The sequence below is a fragment of the Symphalangus syndactylus genome, chromosome 11 (genome assembly GCF_028878055.3).
Source record: "Symphalangus syndactylus isolate Jambi chromosome 11, NHGRI_mSymSyn1-v2.1_pri, whole genome shotgun sequence".
NCBI classification, from domain to species: domain Eukaryota; kingdom Metazoa; phylum Chordata; class Mammalia; order Primates; family Hylobatidae; genus Symphalangus; species Symphalangus syndactylus.
In genome coordinates this window covers 80,769,182-80,789,599 of record NC_072433.2, presented here as the reverse complement: position 1 = coordinate 80,789,599, position 20,418 = coordinate 80,769,182, and the positions used below count along the sequence as shown (strand labels likewise).

Below are 20,418 nucleotides of genomic sequence, written 5' to 3'. Positions count from 1 at the left end.
AGTGTAATTCCTTCATTGATATCATTAAGGATTCTGCATATGAAAAGGCTGATTTCAAATTACAGCAACACTATTTACCAGCTTTGTGAATTTAGATAAGTTATCTAATCTCTCTGAGCTTCAGTTCCCTCCTCTGAAAATGGATAATAATACATACTGTATAGTATTGTAAGGATTAAATGAAATAAATAAAGGGTTTAGATAGTACTTGTTACAAACTCAATAAATGAATATTGGTTCTATACCTTTTTCAAGCAGTTTTGTTGTATTAACTGTCCCTAGTGAGATATGCAGCTATTTGTTAAATAAATTCACCTTTGATGGAAATATAAATTGTTAACTTAAATGCTCTCCTAATTTGATTATTGATAGTTATTAACAAGGGAACCATTACTATTGTCCATGGTGCTTCAGAAGGAGCCAGCTGATTAAGTCATCAACTTATGACCAACAGTTCTTTCTTCACTGTGCATGTGAAATATAATATGACTATCACTCATTAAAATGGCTTCTAACAATCTTTGTTTATACTAGTTCAGTGTAAAAAATTCAATTATTCTTGAATAGCAGTCTTATAAACTCCTAAAAATATGAAAAATGTAAGTATCACCTGTAACCAAAGGTGTAATTGCTATAGAAATTTTTGGTATATTTTATATATATTTTCTGAAAATTTTATTAGGTTATTATATTCTATTCATATTGTGATTTAAATGGCTGCATTGCATTCATTTTTTAAAAATTAAGCTCTTTTTGATGTTTGGATTTTTTTCCTTCTCCAGTAAATAATGTTGGAATGCACGTCTTTATACATAAAACTTTGTTGCATTTCTGAATATTTCCTTAGGATAATTCTTAGGAGTAGAATTACTGGTCAAAGAGAATGAACATTAACGCAACGTATCTTACCAAATTGCTTTCCAGAAAAGTGCCTATGTGTACTTCCACCCACCCCAAATGAGACTTTCAGACAGAAGAATGGATGGCTTTTTGAATATACAGTTTGGCTAGTTGTTAAGTCAGTTGATCAGTATATAGTTTTTTGCTAATTAATTCTTGTCTAATTGATTCATTTTGGCACTAATTTAGAAAGAGGTCAAATTAACATTCTAATGACTATGTGATCTAGCCTGGGATTTTCAAAAATATATCTTTAACTTTTAAAGTAATGTTTAAAAGTAAAATTTGGTATAAATGGAAACTAGTATACCAGTTTGACATAGTCATATCTTGATTTTTGTATGTGTTATGAGTTCTCTTCAGGGCTAATTTCTATGGCAATTTTTAGAGTAAAATGAGATTTTTCTAATGTGCAATTAAAGTATTTGTATTATTGGCAATATACATTACAGAAAAACTTAAGGGTAAAAGTAAACTCATTTTATTTTGTGGTAAAATCAGAAATAGGAAAAATATGCTAACATGATAATATCTAATAAGGGAAATGTTCCATGCAGATGTCTGTTTTTCTATAATCCCTAAAATGACTGTATGCTTTCATCTGTATGAGTAGTGTCAGACACAGACATGTTACTAGGAGTGGTATATCCACTTACAGGAAAAGTAAACACGATAGGAGATTAGAATTTTCATAAATACTGTTTTAAAGGTGGTTCAAATCTTTAGATAATGTAAGATTTGAGATTTCGACAAAGATGTAATATATATATATAGATATGCTACTTCTGAGAGTTTAGATATTTTTCTCTTGGTTAGCTGCATTTAGTACAGCTTCCAACATAGAAAAATGAGAACTGGGTCCTGTGCAATGGGTCTTTTATTAGTCACAGAGAAATATAATTTTGTTCGTTATTTTTAATGCCTGCATCTAGGCACACTAGCAATCAATTTTTTATTATAGTATGTGGATAACAAGGTCATATGCTCTCAAACTAACACAAAAGGCATGTGAAAGGAAAAGTAAAAACATAATTTTTGTTTTTGCTGTCATTATTTGGGATTTCCATAATTTCTAAGTATATTAGGTACCCTTTCATGTTTATTGTATTATGCTGATGGCAATGTCATATTTCATTAACATCAAGTTGGTAAAAATAAAAAGCAGAAAAATTTTCTGCTATTACTGTTGTTCTAGATTTCTGTCCTATAAATATTTACCTTTTGTGGCTATGAGTTATTTTCAGAATATGAATGCTTTTGGAAGATGTATCTTGTTTTAAGTCAGATTAGACTGCTAACCAAAATTTGAACTGATTCCTTTACTTTTGATAAATATATTGTGGTACTAATACTACAAACAGTTGTTATATTTTGTACTTGTCACATTTTCTATTAAATATATGTCAGTGAAGGCATAGCTTTAATGAGGGTTAGGGAGAGTCAAATATCTATAGTCACCCTTTTGCATTGATATTAACAGCCTTCAGTCTTGGAACTGCTACTGTGCTAGCTATATCCACAATAACTGACAGGGAGTGTGGATGTAGGGAATAGGGAAAAATCTAGAGAAGATTTATGCATCAGATAGAGGTTCAAGTATCTATTGATTTAACATGTATTTCTTGAGTATTTACTGTGTGCAAGGAAGGCATGGTGCAAGCTGTTGTGGAAGATAAATAATCTGGTTTCTAGCCTAAGAAAACTTACAAACTAGATAAACTTCAAGGTCTTTTCCTACACAGAGGTTCTGTTAATACTGTGATTGTTTACTGAGCTTTAGTTGGTTTTTCCTATGACCGGGTTCTCTGTATACACAGGATATAATTTGCTTTTGTTAGGTAAGGTCATGCACTGCGTGATGTTTCAGTCAATGATGGACCACATAGAGGATGGTGGTCCCATAAGATTATAATACCTTAGTATTAATGAACCTTTTCTATGTTTAGATATATTTAGATACACAGATACCATTGCATTACAATTTCTTACAGTATTAAGTACAGTTACATGTTCTATGGGTTTGCAGCCTACAGTAGGCCATACCATATATCCTAGGTTTGTAGTAGGCTGTACCCTCTAGGTTTGTGTAAGTACCCTCCATGATGGTCACACAATGATGAAACCACCTAATGATGCATTTCTCAATACATATCCCCATCATTAAGCAACTCATGACTATAATTTAGAGAGTACCAAAAATAAGCTTTTCCACAAATATCTTTACCAATGAGCCAAAAAAGCCCTGTTAATCATTCCTTTGGATGAAAGAATTATCTGTTGGTGACATATACACCAGTGGAACAGAACAGAGGCCTCAGAAATAACACCACACATCTACAATCATCTGATCTTTGACAAACCTGACAAAAACAAGCAATGGGGAAAGGATTCCCTGCTTAATAAATGGTGCTGGGAAAACTGGCTAGCCATATGTAGAAAGCTGAAACTGGATCCCTTCCTTACACCTTATACAAAAATTAACTCAAGATGGATTAAAGACTTAAATGTAAGACCTAACACCATAAAAACCCTAGAAGAAAACCTAGGCAATACCATTCAGGACATAGACATGGGCAAAGACTTCATGACTAAAATACCAAAAGCAATGGCAACAAAAGCCAAAATAGACAAATGGGATCTAATTAAACTAAAGAGCTTCTGCACAGCAAAATAAACTATCATCAGAGTGAATAGACAACCTACAGAATGGGAGAAAATTTTTGCAATCTACTCATCTGTCAAAGGGCTAATATCCAGAATCTACAAAGAACTTAAACAACTTTACAAGAAAAAAACAAACAACCCCATCAAAAAGTGGGCAAAGGATATGAACAGACACTTCTCAAAAGAAGACATTTATGCAGCCAACAGACACATGAAAAAATGCTCATGATCACTGGTCATCAGAGAAATGCAAATCAAAACCACAATGAGATACCATCTCATGCCAGTTAGAATGGCGATCATTAAAAAGTCAGGAAACAACAGATGCTGGAGAGGATGTGGAGAAATAGGAGTGTTTTACATTGTTGGTGGGAGTGTAAGTTAGTTCAACCATTGTGGAAGACAGTGTGGCGATTCCTCAAGGATCTAGAACTAGAAATACCATTTGACCCAGCCATCCCATTACTGGGTATATACCAAAAGGATTATAAATCATGCTACTGTAAAGACACATGCACGTGTATGTTTATTGTGGCACTATTCACAATAGCAAAGACTTGGAACCAACCCAAATGTCCATCAATGATAGACTGGATTAAGAAAATGTGACACATATACACCATGGAATACTATGCAGCCATGAAAAAGAATGAGTTCATGTCCTTTGCAGGGACATAGATGAAGCTGGAGACCATCATTCTCAGCAAACTATTGCAAGGACAGAAAACCAAACACTGCATGTTCTCACTCATAGGTGGAAGTTGAACAATAAGAACACATGGACACAGGGTGGGGAACATCACATGCCGGGGCCTGTCGGGGCATAGCATTAGGAGAAATACCTAATATAAATGACGAGTTAATGGGTGCAGCAAACCAGCATAGCACGTGTATAACTATGTAACAAACCTGCACATTGTACACATGTACCCTAGAACTTGAAGTATAATAATAAAAAAGAATTATCTGTTGGCTGATCTTTAAATTGTTACCTAACAAAGGATTCTACCAGAATATTGAATTTCTTTAGCAGAATAGTTATTTGAGATGAGGAAGCAGAAATAGTAGAACATGAAACAGATAACATTTTGATGGCAGTAATTGGGACTTAGAGTCAAATCAACTGAACAGAGCACTGGCCTGATGAAGGCAAGGCTTAGAGAGACAAATTTATGTGTGGGGTGGTTCCTGGGAAGCTAAGAAGTATGAGGGCCTTAGAAAAGGGTGCTAAAAATGAGGAGAGGATGCCTTGAAAAATTGAAGAGTGAATGGCATAGTTTAATGATACAAGTCTTCTCTGGGATGAACTTGGCCATAAAAACTGGAAGGGGTGATGGGGAAAACCCCTGCATTATATGAGTTTTTTCTAATTCTGTGAAGAATGTCAATGGTAGTTTCATGAGAATAACATTGAATTTATAAATTACTTTGGGCAATATGGACATTTTCACGATATTGATATATTCTGGAGCACTTTGAGAGGCCAAGGTGGGTGGATCACTTGAGGTCATTAGTTCGAGACCAGCCTGGCCAATGTGGTGAAACCGCATCTTTACTAAAACTACAGAAAATTATCCAGGCATGGTGGCAGGCGCCTGTAATTCCAGCTGCTTGAGAGCCTGAGGCAGGAGAATCTCTTGAACCTCTGAGGTGGAGTTTGCAGAGAGCTAAGATTGTGCCACTACACTCCAGCCTGGGTGTTGCAGTGAGACTCCGTCCACCCCCTCCCCCCCAAAAAAAAGGGATATTCTGGAGAAGGAAAAGAAGAAACTTTAATCAGATGAAGCCCCAAAGCATTCAGTACTCCTGATGTAGGAGGTGAAAGAGAATGGCTTTATGATTGTTTGTTTCATTCTGTTGCCTTCATAATGAGTACTTGATAGTGTGGATGATGTCAGTGTTCTTTTTGACATATAAAGGAATAGCAGATCTACTCTTAACAGTTTCTTAGTAGAGAACTTGTCTTTTACTGAGGCTACTGATTAATAGCAAAGGAATTCTAGATTGGGTGTAGTGGCTCACACCTGTAATCCCAGTACTTTGGGAGGCTGAGGTGGGCGGGTCACTTCAGGTCAGGAGTTTGGGACCAGCCTGGCCAACATGGTGAAACCCTGTCTCTACTAAAAATATAAAAAATTAGCCAGGCGTGGTGGTGGGCGCCTGTAATCCCAGCGACTTGGAAGGCTGAGGCAGGACAATCTCTTGAACCCAGGAGGTAGAGGTTGCAATGAGCTGAGATTGAGTGCGCCACTGCACTCCAGCACCTGGGTGACAGAGCGAGACCATGTCTCAAGAAAAAAAAAAAAGAATTCTTTGAGGACAGTGTGTGAGTAAAAAAATTATGACAGTGGAAGCAAAAGAGGAGGAGGAAAAGAGATGGCAAAAGTGGGTGGATATTATTGGAGGAAACACGAGAGGAAGGAAGATGAGAAAAAAGCATGGGTGGAATGGAAAAAGATTGTCTTCATTCTGTTGTGAAGGCCTCAACCATCTGAGGGTTCACCTCTCTTTTGCTTCCATCCCTCCTAGCTTCCTCTAGCTAGTAAAAATCTTTTTTTTTTTTAAATTATACTTTTAAGTTCTAGGGTACATGTGCACAGCGTGCAGGTTTGTTACATATGTATACATGTGCCATGTTGGTTTGCTGCACCCATCAACTCGTCATTTAGGCATTTCTCCTAATGCTAACCCTCCCCCAACCCCCCACCCCACAACAGGCCCCCGTGTGTGATGTTCCCCTTCCTGTGTCCAAGTGTTCTCATTGTTCAGTTCCCACCTATGAGTGAGAACATGCAGTGTTTGGTTTTCTATTCTTGTGATAGTTTGCTGGGAATGATGGTTTCCAGCTTCATCCATGTCCCTGCAAAGGACGTGAACTCATCCTTTTTATGGCTGCATAGCATTCCATGGTGTATATGTGTCACATTTTCTTAATCCAGTCTATCATTGATGGACATTTGGGTTGGTTCCAAGTCTTTGCTATTGTGAATAGTGCCACAATAAACATACACGTGCAGGTGTCTTTATAGTAGCATGATTTATAATCCTTTTGGTATATACCCAGTAATGGGATGGCTGGGTCAAATGGTATTTCTAGTTCTAGATCCTTGAGGAATCGCCACACTGTCTTCCACAATGATTGAACTAATTTACACTCCCACCAACAATGTAAAACACTCCTATTTCTCCACATCCTCTCCAGCATCTGTTGTTTCCTGACTTTTTAATGATCACCATTCTAACTGGCGTGAGATGGTATCTCATTGTGGTTTTGATTTGCATTTCTCTGATGACCAGTGATCATGAGCATTTTTTCATGTGTCTGTTGGCTGCATAAATGTCTTCTTTTGAGAAGTATCTGTTCATATCCTTTGCCTACTTTTTAATGGGGTTGTTTGTTTTTTTCTTGTAAAGTTGTTTAAGTTCTTTGTAGATTCTGGATATTAGCCCTTTGACAGATGAGTAGATTGCAAAAATTTTCTCCCATTCTGTAGGTTGCATGTTCACTCTGATGATAATTTCTTTTGCTGTACAGAAACTCTTTAGTTTAATTAGATCCCATTTTTCTATTTTGGCCTTTGCAGCAAAGCTGCAAGGTGTCAGGAGAATTCTTAGGCAGGTATGCAGTTGCATTTATTAATATAAATACCACAGTAGGAATGGGAGATGGTTGTTCAGAAACAGCTTGCACTAGATGACACTACTGAAGGTCTGTTTTACCTTTGGAAGAGTACTGCAGAACCATGATGGAATAGCTGACTGTTTTCCTAGCAATTTCTCATTAATTTGTTCTTTCAAAGGCCAACATCAGTGATGTTGAGTGGAAGTAAATGGTGGCCAATTCAGTAAATATTGTTTTGTGGACTTATGTATCAGATGCTGCTAGATGTTTTTGCAAATGTTAGGCTGCATGAATATTTGTTTCCATTTTCAGGAGAAAAAAACCTGAAGCTCAGAGGCCCTGTTGGGCCATCGCTACTTCAAGTACTTGATTAGTTATCTGAATATTCATGCTAAAATAGGTTCTTTGCCTAAATTCTTAGGTAATTGCAACATTGTAGATATGGTTCTTAATCATGTTTAATCATGTGCCATTAATCACATGATTTTAAAATACTTCAACTCTTAATCAAATTTAATCATGTGCTGTTAAATTTCTAAGACTATGTTAGAACGGTGATTGAAAACATCTATTTTAAAACACATTTTCTAATTTTCTAGTAAATAAAGGGCTTTGTGGTTTTATTAGTCCATTTTTATGCTGCTGATAAAGACATGCCCAAGACTGGGCAATTTAGAAAAGAAAGACATTTAATGGACTCACAGTTAATCATGGCCGAAGGTAAAAGGCACATCTCACATGGCAGCAGACAAGAAAAGATAGCTTGTGCAGTGAAACTCCCCTTTTTAAAACCATCAGATCTCTTGAGACTTATTCACTATCATGAGAACAGCATGGAAAGACCTGCCCCCATAATTCAATCACCCCCTACCAGGTTCCTCCCATGACATGTCGAAATTGTGGGAGTTACAATTCAAGATGAGATTTGGGTGGGGAAACAGCCAAACCATATCATTCCACCCCTGGCCCGTCTGAAATCTCATGTCTTCACTTTTCAAAACCAATCATGCCTTCCCAACAGTCTCCCAAAGTCTTAACTCATTTCAGTACTAACTCAAAAGTCCACCGTTCAAAGTCTCATCTGAGACAAGGCAAGTCCCTTCTGCCTATGTGCTTATAAAATCAAAAGCAAGTTAGTTACTTCCTAGATCCAGTGGGGGTACCAGCATTGGGAAAATATACCCATTCCAAATGGGAAAAACTGGCTGAAACAAAGGGGATAAAGACCACATGCAAGTCTGAAATCCAGCAGGGCAGTCAAATCTTAAAGCTATAAAATGATCTGCTTTGACTTCATGTCTTGCATTCAGGTCATGCTGATGCAAGAGGTGGGTTCCCATGGTCTTGGGCAGTTGCTCCCCTGTGGCTTTGCAGGGTACAGGCCCCCTCCTGGCTGCTTTCATGGGCTGGCATTCAGTGTCTGTAGCTTTTCCAGGCACATGGTGCAAGCTGTCAGTGGATCTACCACTCTGGGGCCTGGAAGATGATGGCCTCTTCTCACAGCTCCACTAGGCAGTGCCCCAGTGGGGACTCTCTGTGGGGGCTTCAACCCCACATTTCCCTTCCACACTGCCCTAGCAGAGGTTCTCCATGAGGGCCCCACCTCACAGCAAACTTCTGCCTGGACATCCAGGCGTTTCCCCACATCCTTTGAAATCTAGGTGAAGGTTTCCAAACCTCAGTTCTTTACTTCTGTGTACCCACAGGTTCAACATCTTGTGGAAGTTGCCAAGGCTTGGGGCTTTCACCCTCTGAAGCCATGGCCTGAGCTATACCTTGACCCCTTTTAACCATGGCTAGAGTGGCTGGAACACAGGGCACCAATTCCCTAGGTGGCATAAAGCAGGGGGGCCCTGTGCATGGCCCATGAAACCATTTTTTCCTCCTAAGTCTCTGGGCCTGTGATGGGTGGGGCTACCACAAAGGTCTCTGACTTGGCCTGGAGACATTTTCCCCATTGTCTTGGCAAGTAACATTTGGCTCCTCATTATTTATGCACATTTCTGCAGATCCTCAGAAAATGGGGTTTTCTTTTCTATCGCATCATCAGGTTGCAAATTTTCTGAACTTATGTGCTCTGTTTCCCTTTTAAAACTGAATGCTTTTAACAGCACCGAAGTCACCTTTTGAATGTTTTGCTGCTTAGAAATTTCTTCTGCCAGATACCCTAAATCATCCACCTCAAGTTCAAAGTTCTACAAATCTCTGGGGCAGGGGCGAAATGCCACCAGTCTCTTTGCTAAAATATAGCAAGGGCCACCTTTACTCCAGTTCCCAACAAGTTCCTCATCTCCATCTGAGACCACGCCTGGATTTCATTGTCCCTATCATTATCAGCATTTTTGTCAGAGCCATTCAACAAATCTCTAGGAAGTTTCAAACTTTTCCACATTTTTTTGTCTTCTCTTGAACCCTCCAAGCTGTCCCAACTTCTGCCTGTTACCCAGTTCCAAAGTTGCCTTCCCAGTTTTGGGTATCTTTACAGCAGCACCCCACTCTACTGGTAGCAATTTCTGTATTATTCTATTTTCATGCTGATAATAAAGACATACTAAAGACTGCATAATTTATAAAGAAAAACAGGTTTAATGGACTCACAGTTCCACATGGCTGTGGAGACCTCACAATCATGGTGGAAGGTAAAAGGCACATCTCACATGGTGGTGGACAAGAGAAGAGAGCTTGTGCAGGGAAACTCCCTATTTTAAAAACCATCAGATCTTGTGAGACTTATTCACTATCACAAGAACAGCTTGGGAAAGACCTGCCCCCATAACTCAATCACCTCCCACCAGATTGGTCCCATGACACGTGGGAATTGTGGGAGTTACAATTCAAGATGAGATGTGGGTGGGGACACAGCCAAACCATATCACTGGTCATTTTAGAAAAATTAGAAAATACAATTTTTCACATATACACATACATACATATTTTGTGCTAATTTCTTTGCTTTCTCTGTTAATGCCTCAGACCAACAATTTCCCCAATGCAAACCAGTGGATTTTGGTAGTATTGTTTTTGAACTTGTTTAAATAGTTGCAGAATGAGGAAGTTTTACTCATTTTGGCCAGTGTTGCGAATTATCTAGACTTGTCATAGATAATTTATTACCTACAAATGAGCTTGGGAAACTGAAAAACTGTGTTTAATAACTCAGCTTGTCTAGTAAAATTATTATAGATGTCATCAGAAGAGCCTACTTCTATAGTCCATTGAGTAGTAGTTATTCAAAGTGTTGTGCTTTGGTGGTCCATCTGTAGGGCATATTTAAAAATCCATTATTTATTTGGCATAATTAATCTAAAAAATAAATAAAATAAAATGCTTCCATGTTCCTTTGAAAACCTCTTTGCTTTGAAGGTGATACAGCAGTCTGTAGAACTACATCTCACTCTACAACATCAGATGTTCAAGGATTATACTTTTTCTTATTTTTTTTGTAACTCAGTTTCTATTTTGAGCCCCTGTTCTGCCCAGGTGACTGAATTTTTTTTAAATTTCCCAGTTTTATTTTAAGTTCAGGGAAATATGTGCAAAATATGTAGGTTTGTTACATAGGTAAACATGTGCCATGGTGGTTTGCTGCAAAGATCATCCCATCATCTCAGTATTAAGCTCAGCATCTGTTAGCTGTTCTTCCTGATGATCTCCCTCCTGCCATATCCCACCCTCTGACAATCCCCAGTGTGTGTTGTTCCCATCAATGTGTCCATGTGTTCATCATTTAGCTCCCACTTATAAGTGAGAACATGTGGTATTTGGATTTGTGTTCCTCTGTTTGTGGAGGATTATGGCATCCACCTCCATCTATGTCTTGCAAAGGACATGATCTCGTTCCTTTTTATGGCTGCATAGTATTCCATGGTGTATATGTACCACATTTTGTTTATCCAGTCTATCATTGATGGGCATTTGAGTTGATTCCATGTCTTTCTATTGTGAAAAGTGCTGCAGTGAACATATGCATGCATGTATCTCTATAACAGAGTGCTTTATATTCCTTTGGGTATATACCCAGTAATGGGACTACTGGGTTGAATGGTAGTTCTGCCTCTAGGTCTTTGAGGAATTGCCACACTGTCTTCCACAGTGGTCAAACTAATTTACACTCCCACCAACAGTGTAAAAGTGTTCCTTTTTCTCCACAACCTCACCAGCATCTGTTGTTTTTTGACTTTTTAATAATAGTCATTCTGACTGGTGTGAGATGGTATCTCACTGTGGTTTTGATTTTCATTTCTCTAATGATCAGTGAAGTTGAACTTTTTTTTTTCATGTGTTTGTTGGCTGCATGTATGTCTTCTGATAAGTGTCTGTTCATGTCCTTTGGGTGGCTGAAATTTTAATGTCAGAGGCCTCACTTTCCTGTTGCTCTGATAATTCTTGGGTGAGGGTAGTGGGTTGTACTAGTTGTCTTCATCTTTTCATGGTGGTGAGTGGTGGCATCTGTAGAAATGTTTGTCCTTCATTTTATTTCTGTAGTAGTTGATCATCACAGGTTGCTGCTGACTCATCATTCTCATTGACAAGTTTTTATCTGGTAAAGCAACTCTTTCTGTAACTTCCATGCTATTAATTGCATTATATTCTTTCTGAGGTCCCCAGACTACTATAAAATGTGGAGAACTCCCTAAGACTGCCATTTGTTTAAGCCTTCCTGGTGCTGTGTGGGGTCTGAGAACCTCTATAAGGCTAATACTTTGCCCCACATATTATCCATCCATTTCTTCTGTGGTATCTTTCTGCCTTCCTGAGTCTATACCTTAGAAATGGGACACAGATTGCTCTGTTCTCTTGCAAGAATAATGTCTATATCCGTTGTTTCTTTGCATCTTCTTATCCTCATTCCAGGGAGTTTTCATCAAGTCTGGAGGGTGAGAAATTTTTTTTTTTAAAGATGTTTGCCAAAATCTGTCTTCCATGCCACGTATTGCAAATCGATGGATCAAATTTGACCCACAGAAGTGATTTTGTTTGGACAATATTTTAAAATTTTGGAAAATTCACATAAAAATTTGAATTTTCAGGATACTTTTTGGGTAAAAAACAATCTTGCAGCATTTTCATATGGTAAAATCAGCTGGAGCTTCATAGTGGCTCCTTGTAGGGTTTCCTCACTCCAGTTCCCACATTCCTTTTTCACCTGCCTGGCTGTTATAAGTGTAGTTCTGAGTCCTTTCCACTCAGAAAATAGGCCCAGGATTTTGAAATTCATGGGTCAAGAAAAAGACTCCTTACTTCTGCTTTCTACTGTCACTTCTTTTCTGAGACAGTACGAGCCTTTCTGCTGGTTGCATGGATGACGAATCTAAGGACAATTAGGGGGAAAAGATTGGCTAGTATTTAAAAAATGTTAAACTATTACAAGGTATTATCAAGATTTTATTTTACTAATTTAAAAATGTTTTGTCAAGTCAACTTCTAAAACTCAGCTTTACTGAGGTATAAATTACATAAAATAAAGTTCACCAATTTTAAATAAACAATTCAAACTATTTTATTAGTGATTGTATATGCCACATTTCTACCAGTGATGTATGAAAGTTCAGTTGCCCCAAAGTCTTATCATTTGGTATTAATATTTTAATTGTAGTCTCTTTAGTGGGTGTATTATGACTAGTTATATCTCATTGTAGTTTTAATTGGCATTTTTCTAATGAATAATGAGATTGAGCATGTTTTCATGCACGTATTTTCTTGTATATCTCTTTTTTGGAGAAATATCTGTTTAAAGCTTGTCTATTTTAAAAAATTGAGTTATTGTCTTATTTTTGAGTTGTAAGGACTCATATATTATGGATACAAGTCCAAAGTCGTTTATCAGATACATCTTTTGTAAATATTTTCTCCTGCTCTGTGGTGTGCCTTTTTGTTTTCTTTTTTTTTCTTTTTCGAGATGAAGTCTCACTCTGTCACTCAGGCTGGAGTACGATGGCATGATCTCGGCTCACTGCAACCTTTGCCTCCTGCGTTCAAGCAATTCTCTTGTCTCAGCCTCCCGAGTAGCCGGGATTACAGGTATGCGCCACCATACCCAGCTAATTTTTTTGTATTTTTAGTAGAGACGGGGTTTCACCATGTTGGCCAGGCTGGTCTCGAACTCCTGACCTCAAGTGATCCACTCTCCTCGGCCTCCCAAAGTACGGGGATTACAGGCACGAGCCACTGCACCCGGCTGTGCTTTTGTTTTCTTAACGGTTTTTTGAAAAACAAAAGTTTTTACTTTAGTGAAAGGCAGTTTTCTTATTTTTGGTTTTTTGTTTTATGGCTTTTGTGTCTTACTAGAATTTAACTCTAGGTCACAAATATTTTCTCATATATATTCTTCTGGGAGTTTTATACTTTCTACTCTTATATTTAAATCTGTAATACATTTTGAGTGAATTTTTTATAATTTCATTATATGCTTATCTTACACTATAAAATGTGGATGTCTAGTTCTTCTTGTTCTCTTTGTTAAAGACACCACTTTTTCCCTACTAAATTAATTGTGCATTTGTACATTTGTTGAAAATCAGTTGATCATAAGTGTATTTTCAATTCTATTCTGTACCATTAACTTAGGTATTTCTTTAAGTTAGTATCACACCATATTGGTTATGATAGTTTAAGTACTGAAATCAGATAGCTTAAGTCCTCCAATTTTTTTCTCAAAATTTATTTTGAAATTTGAAAATTCCTTTAAAAATTAAAAATGTAGCCAGTGCGGGTCCTCCGTATGCTGAGCGCCGGTCCCCTGGGCCCACTTTTCTTTCTGTATACTTTGTTTCTGTGTCTCTTTCTTTTCTCATGTCTCTCATTCCACCTGATAAGAAACGCCCACAGGTGTGGAGGGGCTGGCCACCCCTTCATCTGGTGCCCAACATGGTGCTTTTCTCTAGGGCGAAGTTACGCTCGAGCGTTGTCACTGAGGACAAGTTAATGAGAGATTCCCGAGTATGTCTACAGTCAGCCTTGTGACATTTGAAGTTCTACAATGAACCCATCAGAGATGCAAAGAAAAGCGCCTCCATGGAGATGGAGACACCACAGTCAAGCACCATTGAGTCACAAGATGAACAGAATGGTGATGTCAGAACAGATGAAGTTGCCATCCACCAAGAAGGCAGAGCCACTGACTTGGGCACAATTAAAGAAGCTGACAGAGTTAGCTAAAAAAAAAAAGCCTAGAGAACACAAAGGTGACACAAACTCCAGAGAACATGCTGTTTGCAGCGTTGATGATTGTATCAATGGTGTCTGCAGGTGTACCCAGCAGCTCCAAAGAGACAGCGACCATCGAGGATGAGCCATGATGACAATGGTGGTTTTGTCAAAAAGAAAAGGGGGAAATGTGGGGAAAAGAAAGAGAGATCAGACTGTTACTGTGTCTATGTAGAAAGAAGTAGACGTAAGAGACTCCATTTTGTTCTGTACTAAGAAAAATTCTTTTTTTTTTTTTTTTTTTTTTTTTTTTTTTTGAGACGGAGTCTTGCTCTGTCACCCAGGCTAGAGTGCAGTGGCGCAATCTCGGCTCACTGCAAACTCCGCCTCCCGGGTTCATGCCATTTGCCTGCCTCAGCCTCTCCGAGTAGCTGGGACTACAGGCGCCCGCCACCACGCCCGGCTAATTTTTTGTATTTTTAGTAGAGACGGGGTTTCACCGTGGTCTCGATCTCCTGACCTCGTGATCCGCCCGCCTCGGCCTCCCAAAGTGCTGGGATTACAAGCGTGAGCCACCGCGCCCGGCCAGAAAAATTCTTTTGCCTTGAGATGCTGTTAATCTGTAATCCTACCCCTAACCCTGTGCTCGCAGAAACAAGTGCTGTGACGACTCAAGGTTTAGTGGATTTAGGGCTATGCAGGATGTGCTTTGTTAAACAAATGCTTGTAGGCAGCATGCTTGTTAAAAGTCATCACCACTCCCTAATCTCAAGTACCCAGGGACACAAAACACTGTGGAAGGCTGCAGGGACCTCTGCCTAGGAAAGCCAGGTATTGTCCAAGGTTTCTCCCCATGTGATAGTCTGAAATACGGCCTTGTGGGAAGGGAAAGACCTGACCGTCCCCCAGCCCGACACCCATAAAGGGTCTGTGCTGAGGAGGATTAGTGAAAGAGGAAGGCCTCTTTGCAGTTGAGATAAGAGGAAGGCATCTGTCTCCGGCTCGTCCCTGGGCAATGGAATGTCTCAGTGTAAAACCCGATTGTATATTCCATCTACTGAGATAGGAGAAAACCGTCTTAGGGCTGGAGGTGAGACATGCAGGCAGCAATACTGCTCTTTAAGGCATTGAGATGTTTATGTATGTGTACATCAAAAGCACAGCACCTTTTACTTTACCTTGTTTATGATGTAGAGACATTTGTTCACATGTTTTCCTGCTGACCTTCTCCCCACTATTACCCTATTGTCCTGCCGCATCCCCCTCTCCGAGATGGTAGAGATAATAATGAATAAATACTGAGAGAACTCAGAGACCGGTGCTGGCGCGGGTCCTCTGTATGCTGAGCGCCGTTTCCCTGGGCCCACTTTTCTTTCTCTATTTAAAAAAAAAAAAAAAAATTAAAAATGTAAAAAATTATTTGAGTTGTACTAGTTATTTTGTATTTTCATATAAATTTTAGAATAAGCATGCCAGTGTCTACAAAAAGGCTTACTAGGATTTTTACTGGAATGGTATCAAATCTATAGATTAACCTGAGGATAATTAACATCTTTAAAAAGTATTGGATCTTCTGATCCATAAACATAGTACGTCTCTTCATGTATGTAGAATGTCTTTAATGTTTGTCAGCAATGTTTTATAGTTTTCATTGTACAGATCTTGCACATAGTTTGTTAAATTTATTCCCAATTATTTCCAGTTTTTTTGTTGCTATTATAAATTGCATTGATTTTTGAATTATAATTTCCAATTATTTGTTCTTAGAACATAGCAATACAATTGATTTTTGTACACTGACTTTGATATGACCTTGCCAAACTTATTTATTAGTTTGGTAGGTTGTTGTTGTTTTCTGTTTTACTTTTTTGTAGATTCGTTACATTGAAATAATTATAAATAATCATGCCAGCTATCAAAAAGACAGTTTTATTATTTCCTTTCCAATCTATGTGCCTGTTATTATTTTTTTCTCTAGGATTTCCAGTACAATGTTGAATAGAAGTGGCTAGAGGATATGTCCTTGCTTTGTTCCTAGTCTTAGGGCAATAGCATTCAGTCTTTCTTCCATATGTAGGACATCAGTTCCTCAATATTAGTTTGAGGAAGTTCCTTTATATTCCTAGTTTGTTGAGGGTTTATTATGAATAGGTGTTGGATTTTGTCAAATGCTTTCTCTGCATCTTTTCAGGTGTGTGTGTGTGTGTGTGTGTGTAGTTAACATGGTAAATTTTACATTGATTTTTTTTCAAAAGTTAAAACTACATTTCCGGAAAAAATGCTTTTTCTGTGTCTTTTGAGATGATCCTTTGTGTTTGTATATGTGCGTGTTACTTAATATAATCCCTAGTAATATTCTTTGATCTGAAGTCTACCTCATCTGATATTAATACATATTCTCCAACTTTCTTCTAATTTGTGTTTATATGGTATATCTATTTGCACTTTTTACTTTTAACCTATTTGTGTCTTTATGTTTAAAGTAAGTTTCTCTATTTCTTTTTGTTTTTCCTTCATTTTAAATCCAATCTGGCAGTCTCTAATATTGTTATTGATATGGTTGAGTTTAAATTTATTATCTTGCTTTTTTTTTCCTATTTGTCCCATCTTGTCTTCTGTTGACTTATTAACCATATACCTCTTTGTTTTAATTTACTAGTGATTGCTCTGCAGTTTAAAACACACATCTTTAACTTATCACAATCTATCTTTACATAATATCGTACAACTTTACATATGGGGAAGAACCTTACAATGTTGTTAGTGTCGTACATTTTACTTCTTCATATTTTGTGAATCTGTAAAAGAAAAAGATAAGCTTTTTTTCCTCCTCTCACATATTTAACAGAATACTGAATACTTCACTTGAGGTCATCAAACCGTGTGTGGGGATTGTCACAGGTTAAGGGGCAGAGCCACAAGACCTCACTTCACTTCAGATGCCAGCCACAAGTCCGGGTTGTGACTTGCACTTTTGACTAACCAGCTGTAAATCAGTGGTTGTCATGACCCCATCCTTGGGTTCATTAATTTGTTGGAGTGCCTTACAAAACTCAGGGAAACACTCTACTTCAGTAAATGGGTACATTTATTATAGAGGATATTACAAAGGATATAGATAAACAGCCAGTTGGAAGAGATGTGTAGGACAAGGTGTGTGGGAAGAGGCATAGAGCTTCCGTGGCCTCTCAGGGTGCACCACCCTCCAGGCACTTCTGTGTTCAGCAGTGCAGAAGCTTTCTGAACCCTGTAGTTCAGGGATTGTTATGGAGGTTTCATCATGTAGGCATGATTGATTAAGTCATCGGCCATTGGTGATCAACTCAACTTTTAACCCCTTTCCCCATCCCCGGAGATCTGAGGGTAGGGCTAAAATTTCCAACCTTCTACTCACATGGTTGGCTCCCCCTGGCAACCAGTCCCCATTCTGAGGCTATTCAGGAGCCCACCAAGAGTTACCTCGTTAGAGCAAAAGATACTACTATCACTTAGGAAATTACAAAGGTTTTAGGAGGTCTGTGGCAGAAACTGGGGTAAAAGACCAAGTATTAGAACAAAAGATTTTTCTAGTACTCCTAGCTACAAAGGTTTTAGGAGTTCTGTCTCAGGAACTGAGGGCAGAGACTAAATATATTTCTTTATATCACAAAAGCTTACTAAATGTATTTTTATTAAATCACAAAAACTTACAGTACGTTGTAATTGTTTCTGCCTTGGGTAATCTCCTTCATCTTTTTCTTTTATTTTATCTTCTTTTTATGAGACAGGGTTTCCCTCTGTTGCCAGGCTGGAGTGGAGTGGAGTGCGGTGGTGCAATCATGTCTCATTACAGCCTCCATCTCCTGGGTTCAAGGGATCCTCCTGCCTCAGGCTCCTGAGTAGCTGGGACTACAGTCACATGCCACAATGCCTAGCTAATTTTTTAAATACTGATTTTCAGTAGGGATGAGGTCTTGCCATATTGCCCAGGCTTGTCTCAAACTCCTGGGCTCAAGCAATCCTGCCTTGACCTCTCAAAGTGCTGAGATTATAGGCATGAGCCACTGCACCCAGTTCCTTTATCTTTTAAAAAGATTAAAATATGAGGAAAACATTTATTATTTTTACATATTTACCATTTCTGGTACTTTTTTCTTTTTTGTGTAGAGTTATATTTCTTTCTGGTTTAATTTTTATCCTTGCTGATGAACTTTAACATTTCTTGTAGTGCCAGTCTGATGGCATCAATTTTTCTCAGTATTTGTCTGTCTGGAAAAGGTCTGTATTTTGCCCTCATTTTTTAAAAGATATATTTTTTGTTGTATAGAACGTGTGTTTTTTGGTTTATTTTTTGTTTCAGTACTTTAAAGATGTCACTCCATTGTCTTTTGACTTACCTAGTTTTTGATGAGAAGTTTTCTATCATTCTTGGTTTTATTCTTCTGCACAAAATGTGTCTTTTTTTTCCTGCTCTCTGGCTGCTTTTAAGATATTCTCTTTATTTCTCATTTCCAGAAGTTTGATTATGTTGTGGTTTGGTATGATGTTATGATATTATTATTATGTTATGATGTTATCATGTGTGGATTTTTTTTGGGTTTATTCTGCTCAGAATTTCTTGAGCTGATTTGCATGTGTTATTTATTTATTTTTACAGAATTTAGAAAATCCATGGTGATTTTTTTCAAATATTTTTTTCTTTGTCCTTTTCTTTCTAGGACTGCAGTTACGTATATATTAGTCTGCATGATATGGTCGTACAGGTACCTGAGACTCTATTTTGGGGGGTCTTTTTCTACTTGTGTTTTGTTCTGGGTAGCTTCTATTTTGATGTATTTAAGTTCACTGATCTTGTTTTTTGCCACTTTTATTCTGTTGTTTATATGATCCAATGTAATTTTCATTTTATATTTTATAATTCTCACTTCTAGTAGATCTTTAAAAATATCTTCATTATTTCTTCAACATCTTCATATTTTCTACTGCATTCTTGAACATATTTATGATAGTTGTTTTAGTGCCCTTTTCTTCCAGTTCTACTTCTCCTGTGATTCTATTTATTTCTTTTTCTCTAGGTTTCTATTGATTGTGTTTTCTTTGGATTATGGGTAATATTTCTTGCTTTGTAATTTTTTTTGAACAGATGCTGGATATTATGAATTTTATGTTTTTGGATACTGGGTTTTGTTTTATTCCTTTAAGGTGTGTTGGACATTGTTTTGGCATGCATTTAAATTACTTGGGGTCAGTTTTATCCTTTCATTGTTTGCTTTGTTAAAGGGTTCCAGAACAGCCTTTAGCCTATGGCTAAGTTAGCCTTACTGCTAGCTCTACAAATACCTCCTGTACTATATGGCCTCTCCACTCTGGCAAATGAGAATTAATTCTTAGCTCTGTGTGAACTGTGGAAATTATTTGGTATACTGCTTCCTGATGTTTCTTTCTTCAGCCTTGAGGAGTTTCACTTTATGCATATGCAGATGAATAGTCAGCCATAGATTACAGAAGACCTTCTGTAAGATCTTCAGAGTTCTCTTTCCGTTTAGCTACCTCCTGTCTGATAATCTCCACAAATTCTAGTTGTATCAGTTTACCCAGAACCCTGTCTCTGTCTCCTGAGCTCACTGTGACTGCCGGGCTCTGTGTGGATTCTGCTCTACAGCCTGGAAAATGCTTCTGGCTTATAAGCTGGGGCAGTCAGAGGGCTCAGCTAGTTTGTTTTCCTTCTGTTATCCAGTGTCTGAAAACTATTGTTTCATATATTTTATTCAGTTTTCTGGTATTTATGATTGGAAGGCAGTTCTCATAGTTAATCCTTTATAGGTGAAAATGAAAGTCCTTGTCAAACTGTTTAAGATTTTTGTTAATGTTCCATAAGAGTAACAGTATTATGTTTTTCTGTACTTCTGCTAAAAATATGAATTTTAACAAAGTTATAGTATTTCACATTATAGTATAATTTATTGTTTTTAAAACATAGTGTATTTCTTAATAGAGACTGTTCTCAGTTATCTTTGTAATTGAAGGTAGGAAATAGTATGCACTGTATAAAACACTAGATAATTCTAAATTGATTTCCAGTGATCTTTGGAATGTATTGTGTGACT

At 37.7% G+C, this 20,418-nt stretch overlaps 1 protein-coding gene across 3 annotated transcripts in view; it reads left to right on the top strand.

The window, feature by feature from the left end:
- The window catches only part of LOC129457815 (uncharacterized), a 175,623-nt gene that overhangs the window by 113,201 nt on the left and 42,004 nt on the right, over positions 1-20,418 (top strand). The window contains exon 1 of one of the 3 annotated variants that reach the window (XR_010114301.1): positions 1,919-19,074. The exons of the other annotated variants lie outside the window; for them this stretch is intronic. The gene's annotated coding sequence lies outside the window, so the exon portion shown is untranslated. Of the gene's footprint in view, positions 1-1,918; positions 19,075-20,418 lie in introns of those variants that run through there. 3 annotated transcript variants of the gene reach the window in all.